At 47.9% G+C, this 8636-nt stretch overlaps 2 protein-coding genes across 3 annotated transcripts in view; both read left to right on the top strand.

Moving 5' to 3' along the window:
* The window catches only part of MRPS6 (mitochondrial ribosomal protein S6), a 47780-nt gene that overhangs the window by 1632 nt on the left and 37512 nt on the right, over positions 1-8636 (top strand). The window lies entirely within an intron of this gene.
* SLC5A3 (solute carrier family 5 member 3) overlaps positions 1-8636 on the top strand; it is a 17963-nt gene that overhangs the window by 2498 nt on the left and 6829 nt on the right. The gene's annotated exons all lie outside the window — the stretch shown is intronic.

Raw genomic sequence — 8636 nt, 5'->3', positions numbered from 1 at the left:
CTCTAGTAGCTTCTATAGCCTTTGTTTATCTGCTACTTTCCAGCTTAATGTGCAGTGCTGGTGTTGGAATGTAGCGCTCGTGTTAGGCTGGACCCCTCTGACCCAGCCCGGCGTGGAGACATAGTCTTGGATTTAACCTTCACTTGTAACACACACGTAGATCTGCCGTGGAGCAGCGGGAGCTAAACATCATCCCTGTGTTTCTCTGGGAGTTCTGGGAGCACGTCTGGATGTGCCGCATGCACTAGTACATTTCCATTCATTTTACATGGACCAGCCACATGTCAGCGTTGGCTTGGCTTTTTTTTTTTTTTTTTTTTTTTTTTTTTTTTTTTTCCCCCTCCCCATCGCTGGATGAGCCAGAGATGCTTTTAGAGCCGTGCCGTTCGTGTGGGAGATGCTTTAAGCCGTGCAGGCACTCGAAAATGCAGGGCAGGAAAGCGTAGCAAATCTGACATAATACCGAGGCAGGAATAAACTGACTTCTCTGAAAGGGTGCCACGGAGTGCTCTCTGCTGGAAAGGACCTTTGGTTTCCAGGATCTGGGCACGGGGATGCAGGATGAGCTTTTAGCCGTAAGATGCTTCTAATGGGCATGGATGCACTCGGGATTTAACATCTGCAACCTTTGCCTCTTTGAAGTTTGACTCTCCAGCATGTTCTTTCCAGATACATGCACCTTCAGGTGTTTTTTTTTTTTTTTTTTTTTAGCTCTGTGATATGTTAAAACCCTGAAGTTTGGGTTCAGGTGTGCTGTTTTTAACCTACCCTTGGTATAACTAGTGGAGTCTGTCTCTAGGTGCTGCTATTTTTGTGCTGTTGACAGCACACCAGATCTGGGTGATTTTTTTTTTTTGTGTTCTAGTACTTTGCTGCTCCTGCCTTTCTTGTGGCACGAGAACACTTGGAAAAATATTTCTCTAGTGGTTTTATGCCACATGGTGCTGCTGAATCCTGGCAGGGGGGTTGCTCTGAGGACCCCCGTGATCCTGACTGTAATACTAACTTAAATTAGTCAAAATAGGGGGCTAACAAAGCAGTCTGAAGTAGTGGGTTGACTACAGAGTTCCTTCCTGTAGAAGTTGGAGGGGTCACACACAATCCTGAATAATACATTGCTTTTTCACCCCTTCCTGGTGGAGCCCCTGGGCAGGTGTTCCCTGTCCTGCCCTGGCAGAGGGGCTGCGTGTCCTGGTGCTACTTTAGTCTGAGCAAGTGCTGACTCTCCTCCTGGTGTCTGTGATGTCCTTCCTCACCTGTGACAGCTCCCCTGCCTCCCCAAAAAACCAGCAAACCTTTGCCACTTGGCTTTCTTGGCTTGCCCTTAACTTCTCTGAGCTCCCCGAGTGCAAACCTCAGCCTCCTGGTCCTTCCTGCCTCTTTCCCGTGGCAAATTTGGTGCTTCTCTGGGGTTTTCCCCACCCACAGCTGTTTTTTTTTAATAGTTACCTCAATATTCTTGTAGATCTGGGCAGAATAAACCCCTCCAGTTCCTTTTTTGTTGCTTTAAACCCTGGTGCTGACCAGCATAACCCCTGATGTTCCTGTGTCTCCTCATGTCTTGACTCCTCAAAGCCTCTTTTACTTTCCTTTCGTGCCTTAAAAGCACAACCCTTTGGGGCTGGTGGGGGACAAGAGGGGAAAATTTCAGTTTGCAGCCCTGTCACTGGTTGTCTGCATGTACTTTCCACCAACACTCCTGACTTTATGCTGAACTCGGATCTGAGCAGCCCTTCTCTGTCCTCATTTGAGAGGTAACAGACTCGCAGTAGAAGCAACATGTTTGTAAATATTAGAGTCTTTCATCAGCAGCCAGTGACTCTTAGGAAAACAATAATAAAAAAACCCTAAAGGCACCCTGAAAATAAATAAATAAACCTGGTACTCTGTGGTATGGGTGGATTTGAAGAGGAAGGGGCTTGGTTTGTGTGTGAGTGAGGATCTGGAGGAGATGCTTTGGGGAAAAGGAGGGTTTGAGGTCAATGAAGCGACAGGAACTTGGGGTGGAAATGGCGAATTTTAGCCACGTGTGTTGTTTTCTCCACTTGAATGTGCAAATAACAAACAATAAGGTGAGCTTGGGGAGCTTGAGGGCAGGTTTTTCTCCTGTTTCCTACTGTTCCCAGTCACGGAATCCCAGAATATGCCGAGCTGAAAGGGACCCCCTGGGATCATTGAGTCCTTCCAGGGATCATCGAGTCCTTGTGGGTCGTGTCTGCAAACAGCACTTTACCTGCCCCCAGGAGCCTGAGGCAGAGCAGTGGTGGGGAAGACAGCTGTTCATTGCCTGAACTTTCCCGTTCATCCCTAAAGATTAGTTTCCAGTTATTCCTAATTTTCTCCCAGCAGTTGTCTTTGGCAGAGCAGGACCTGGGGCAGGGCAGGGCAGTGACCCAGTGGTGAGTGAGCAGGAGCTGTGGCTTGCTGGAGAGAGCAGAGTTCTTCAGGGAGGCTTCCCCTTCCTGCTGGAACTCCCTGGAGAGTCCAGGGAAGGAAGTGAGGGGGGAAAAGGGAAGGAAGGAAGAGCTGGAAATGGCTCCCCTGTTGCTCTGGTGCTCTTTTGCTGAGTGACCTCAGGGTGGCAATGCCAGACCCTCCCTGGGAATTGGGCACCCTGGGACCCCAGGACAGGCACAGCACGGGGGTGTTCCCGTCTCTGCCAAGCTGGGAATCCCAGAATCCCAGTTTAGGTTGGAAAAGCTCTCCAAGATGATCAAGTGCAACCTTTGATGACCACCTTGTCAACCAGACCAGAGCACAGGGACACCCATCTTCAAATCAGCTTTGGAACTGGAACTGAGCTGAATGGACAGTTTTGCAAATAATTCCTATTTCAGAGCATTTCACTATAAAGGAGGAAGCTTATCAATATTTTATTAGCACTGTTATATCTGTGTATTATATCACTTCACCTGTAGCAAAGGATAAAAGCACAATATGGTATATAGTCTAAAACCTAATTAAATTACCTTGTTTCAGCAAATACCTGGACTAGGAGACACATCCACCCACCTCTGCAATCCCAGGATGGTTTGGGTTGGAAGGGACCTTAAAGCCCATCTCGTTCCACCCCCTGCCATGGAACCACTAGCCCAGGTTGCTCCAAACCCAGTCCAGCTTGGCCTTGGATGCCTCCAAATAACCTAAATTAATAACAATCCTGCCCTGAATGTGGGCTCTCATTTTCACGGGCCTGTCCACACAACAGAACTCGCCTTCAGCCTGTTTGTTGCCTTTGGAGTGGGTTGCCATGTCTCAGAAATTCCCTACCTGGAGATTGGCAGCTATTTCAGGAAAGCCAAAGGAACTGGGCAGTGGTGTTGCTTGACATCTTGACTATTAAACTTAATTGCTGTGTGGGCAGCAGCAGCAGTTGGGCTTTTGATGTCTTAGTTGCCAGGAGGGAGGGGGGAGAACGAAGCAGGAAGATACTGGTTTTATTTTCTTTCCTTTCTGGTGAACCCACCTGTTGTTAGAGTGGAATTTTGCTCACCCCCCTTCCCCGCTGAGCAGGTTAAAATTACACAAAAGTTTCCCTCTAATTCCACTGACATTTTTAGAAGGCTCTTCGCTGACAGGGAAGGATCCAGTGGTGCTGGAGAGAAGACCAAAGACTCAGGACTAAAAGACAAACTTGGAAAACAACAAGATGTGGTGCTGACGCTCCTGGAGGAGGCAGCTTTTTGTTGTCTGCCTTCAGCATTCCATAGGAATACCTGGATTTTGGGGTGGTGTGATGCAGACAGCCTTTGAGAACGATCCCCTCCTGCCCCATGTTTGCCATTTGCAGTCTTAAAAAAGGACCATGTTCAAGCCTGGGGTTTTTGCCGGGTGTGGGAGACGTGCCTGCCCTGGGCACGGCAGGAGCTGGAGGATTATTCGAAGCCTGGTTTAAGGTTAAACCTGGTTTAAGTTTGTAGCAGAGACTTGCTGTCGAGGTGAGTTTGGAAAGTTGGCCACGGTGAGTTTATGGCCAGGATAAGGGAGTCAGGAGCCTCCTGGTTTGCAGAGTGCAGTGTGAGGGTGTAAAACAGCATTTCTTGTTCCCCACCCTGAGTGCTGAGGCAGGATTTGGGGCAGGCCTGTGGTGGATCTGGCAGGATTCCATGGGAATATTTAGTCCCTTTCCAGGGGGCAGGAATGGTGGGATTTAGGATACAACCTCTCTTTGCCCCTGTTCCCTCAGCATTGTGCTTTTCCTCTTGGTTGTGTTTCCCTCCTGGTGTGGTCACTGTGGCTGTGTGTTCCTGTGCATTTGTGGTGTGTGTGAACAGGGAGATGCTCAGAAACATCAGACTGTCTGTCCTTTAACTCTTGAAAAAGCAGAGTTGTGCTAAAATACCATTACTGCTCTCCCCTGTTGTAAAACCTCTCAGAAGTGACTGACTCCTTTAAAAAAAAAATTGCCTACTACATCACTAAGAATAAGCTGTTAATTCAGCTTATGTGTGTGTGTGTGTTTTTTCTAATCTTTCAAACCTATTGTGTAATGATGGAAGTTCTTGCTCTCTTTACACATCCTGAGTTCCCCAGTTCCCTTGTTCCAGAGCTGTAACACTGGCAATTTCCACCCCAAAATTGCTTTGTTGGCAGTTGTTGATTATTGATTATCTTGCTTTTTTAATCTCTGCCCAGAGAAGCTGTGGCTGCCCCTGGATCCCTGGAAGTGTCCCAGGCCAGGTTGGAGCAACCTGGGCTGGTGGAAGGTGTCCCTGCCCATGGCAGGGGCTGGAATGGGATGATCTTTAAGGTCCCTTCCATCCCAAAATATTCTCCAGTGTCCATCCTGTGGATGAGCTGAAAAGAAGGTGAAAGGGAGGGGAAATAAAAGCAAGGGGAGAGATGCAAAGTGTAATTAATTATGTAGATACAGACCAGAAAGATGGGAAGTAAATGTGTGCAAGGTGCAGGTGAAGGACTTGCACTGTGGGAGCTCCAGTGCAAATACTGGTGCTAGAAATGAGATCCTGAAGAAAAACTCATCACCTTGGGGAGGAGAAGGGCAGGAAAGGAGTAGATGGTGTAAAGGAAGGGGCAGGAACTGCATAGGAACTCTTGTTCTGCTGGTTTTTTAATCCTGGTTTGTCCATTTCCAAGCCAGTCCTTGTGTCCAGTGATGCAAATATCTAAGGAATGATAGTTAAAAATCGAGGTACACGTGGAGGGGAGTGTGTGCAGTGGAGTTGATGTGTTTGAGACCTTTAGAAAAATAAATCAGTGTTTGGTGGCTTTTAATACAGGTAATTACAAAGCCTGATGTAAAATAGCACTAATTGTTTTATAGCCAACATAACTTCATTTAACCCTTGTTTTGCTGCCTTAAGATCCCCAAGAAGGATCAGAAGTGTTGCAAGAGGAAGCTTGGAGGGCCTCAAACCTCAATCCTGGGAGTATGAATTCCTCCTGAACTTCTGTCTCGCCTTCCAATAAAACTTGTGATGCTTGATAGTCTTGGAAAGGTTGTGGGCAGCCATAAATGTGGGGGAAACTCATTGAGGGGAATTTGGGGAAATCCTAAATAAGCTTGATCAGCCTGGTTGTATTTTTTCATTCCTCTAGGAAGAATTCCTTCCTAGGATTTTACCCAGTGGCACCACTTCTTTCTCATTCCCCAGGTCAATTCTGAAGGCAAAATTCTCTTCAAATGGGGTAAAATCCCATTTTTTTTTGCTAGGATTGTGGCAGTTAGTGCTGAATTGAGATAACCAGCAGCTGAATGCCAGCTTTGAGCTGCAGTCTGACTGAAATCACAGCTCTGAGCTGAAGTGAAGGGGCACCTTCAGTAGTGGCAGAGATTTTCCAGCACTTCCTGATATGTGCTTTTAATAAGGTGACTATTAGAGGTTTGTCCTCTACATCCAGACAACCAAAGTGGTCCCAAATCCACTACAAAAATCGAACACTTGTACGTTTGGGCTTGTTTTCCTCACTCTCTTGCTGTTGCTCTTGTGCCCAGGTAATTCAGCAGATGAATTCCTGCTCGTGGCAGTGACAGTGTTTGTGTCCATGAGCTCCAGGTTGCCAGGAGGAGGAATTGGAGTCTTTGGGCTCAGTGTCCCTCTGCCCCTCCCAGCTGAGTGTGCCCTGACCTGGCAGGGAAAACCCTGCATGACGCTGCCTGAGCCCAGAATCTTCTGGGTTTTGCCATCCCCTGGAAGAGAAACCCCTTCCCACTTCCTTTAAAATGTCTTGCTTGCCCTTTTGTGCCCTTAATTCCTGTTGGCCACGTGCCTGCTGGGTTCCCTCTGCCCTCTTTTGCTCTCAGTTCCTGGGTGGAAGGACCAGCTTCAGCTGCTGATTAGTCTTAAGACCTGAGTAAGATCCTACCTTGTGTCTAGGTGGGCATGGAGAAGACAGTCCTTCTTTCTGGGACCTCTGCATTTTAACAAATAAAAAGGCACTTTCTACCTCCTTTCTTTTGTCCCCAACTTACCCCCCTTCCCCTTCTGGTGTGTGGAGTTTTGGGAGGAGCAGTGGAAGCGAAGGAGTCTGTCAGTCCTGTCAGAGTGCTGGGGGCTGACTCAAGGCCAAGGAAACCATCCCAGTGGGAATGCCCCAGGCAGTGGCCTGGAGTGGCTTTGGGGCACTGCTGGTGTTGTAGGGTTTGGAAAACAACCCCTCTCCCTCCTGTTCTGCAGCTCAACAGAACTGTGGCTTCTCTTGTGTTTGTGGAGTGTTGAAGCATCTTTCTCCTGCCTTCTCTCCCCTCCTTGGTTTGGGACACTAAATAGGTGTCTGAGCTTGGGATAGGTGGCAAGATGGTTAAAAAACCCCCAAAGTGACAATTAAATTGATGTCCTGCTCTCCCAGTGTCAGTGCCAGGGCCCTTCAGCCTCTGTTGGCCTCCCTTCACTCCAGCTGCTCCTTCTGCCATCGTCCCCTGTCCGGGACATTCCTGACTGGCAGATGCAGGGCACTTCTCTGCTTCCTTTGCTCTGGGGTTCCTCTCCTGTCTCCCTCAGCAGTTCTTTAGAAAAGAATGGAGAAGAATTGATGGTGGGAAAAGCTGCTTTTTTGGGGGGCTGCACTGAGATGGAGCCCAGAACTGGAGCGATTGCTGAACCCCCCCCAGGCAAAACCAAGTTCCTGAGGTGTTTGTAACAACTCCTTTGGCTTGAACCTTGCCCCTCAGGTTGGACTGGGATGGCAGGGGGGGTTTCTGCAGTTGTCCCTGTGTCCTCCAAGGCCACAGCAGTGTTGGGGGGTGAGGATGCAGAGCAGTGTCATGGGCAGGTTCATCAGCTCCAGGTGACTTGTGAACGTGCTCCTCTCCTCCCTCACCCTGTTGAGCTGCTGGAACTGCCCCTCCAGACCTTCCCTGGGGTTATTAATTAGATGTGAGAGCTCAACCTCTGCCTCTGAGCTCTCCTGCTTCCCACGACGTCCCCTGTGTGTCCCAGGTGGGATTCCTGCCCCAGCTCCTGCTTGCCAAGGGAAAGTCCTCAAACTGCTGCCCTGGATGTTGAGGGGGTTGTTTTGCAGCTGCCAAGGATGGTCCCTGCTCTCTCAAGGGCATGGACTACATAAGTTGGTATGGATCACTTATTCCACCAAGAGCTTTTGTGTTCCTTTTTTCTTTTTTTTTGAGCTTTTTCCTCCTTTTTTTTTAAATTTTATATTTTTTTTATTTTTCCTCAGATTTATTTTTTTTTTCAGACAGCCCTGTGGACAGGTAGGAATTCCCTCCTGTGTCCGTGGCAGTGTGAGGAGTCCAGACAACACACTCCAGGGGTTGGATGTTGTACTGACCCCACTCAAGGCATGAGACTTATATTATTTATTCATTTTTTTCTGGGAGAGAGAGTTAATATTTTCCCCGCAGGTATTGAGCCTGATAATCTGGACATGTTTCTTCCAAGCAAGAGAGTTGTTCAGTAGGAGAAATGCTCCAGGTAGGGGTTGAAATGCTCCAGGTAGGGGTTGAAATGCTCCAGGTAGGGGTCGAAATGCTCCAGGTAGGAGTCGAAATGCTCCAGGTAGGAGCTGAAATGCTCCAGGTAGGAGTTGAAATGCTCCAGGTAGGGGTTGAAATGCTCCAGGTAGGGGTTGAAATGCTCCAGGTAGGAGTTGAAATGCTCCTCGTTGAAGAAGGTGGAGAGGGAAAATGTTGTTTCCAGGAGAACTATTTTGAAGTCTGTGAACACAGTTAAATATTGAATTTGCTCAGTATTGGTGCTGCTGTGTGATACCTGGGCTTCTGCATCCTCCAATTAACCCTGAAAACACTGGGACTGATGAAGGAAAAAAGGGAAGAACTGAGAAACTTCCCATCTAACGAGAAGACAACTGAGCTGAGAACAAATAGTTGCTTTAGGGCTGCAGCAGTTTGATCCTGGCATGTTTGAAACCCCTGTTTTATTAGAAAAGCACTGTGGAGAAAGTTTTCTTTTGAAACAATCCTACAAATTTCTCCTCAAAATCCCACCCTGGGTCTGCTTCACATTATCTGATGCCTCTCCAGGGAATTGCTTGGGAGTTGTTTTTTGGGGTTTTTTTTTGCCTTAAAGAAGAGGAGAAACATGTGAATTGTTTCCCCAGAGCTGCAGCCTCTATCTCCAGACGAGAGGGAAGCACATTGTTTTGTGCCTTTGATATGATCCAGCCAGAAAACAGCCTTAGGGGGGGAAAAAAAAAAA

Source organism: Lepidothrix coronata, unplaced genomic scaffold (assembly GCF_001604755.1).
Source record: "Lepidothrix coronata isolate B3197 unplaced genomic scaffold, Lepidothrix_coronata-1.0 Scaffold211, whole genome shotgun sequence".
Taxonomy (NCBI): Eukaryota; Metazoa; Chordata; class Aves; order Passeriformes; family Pipridae; genus Lepidothrix; species Lepidothrix coronata.
Note: the sequence above shows the minus strand (reverse complement) of the source record. Positions and strands in the feature narration are given on the sequence as shown.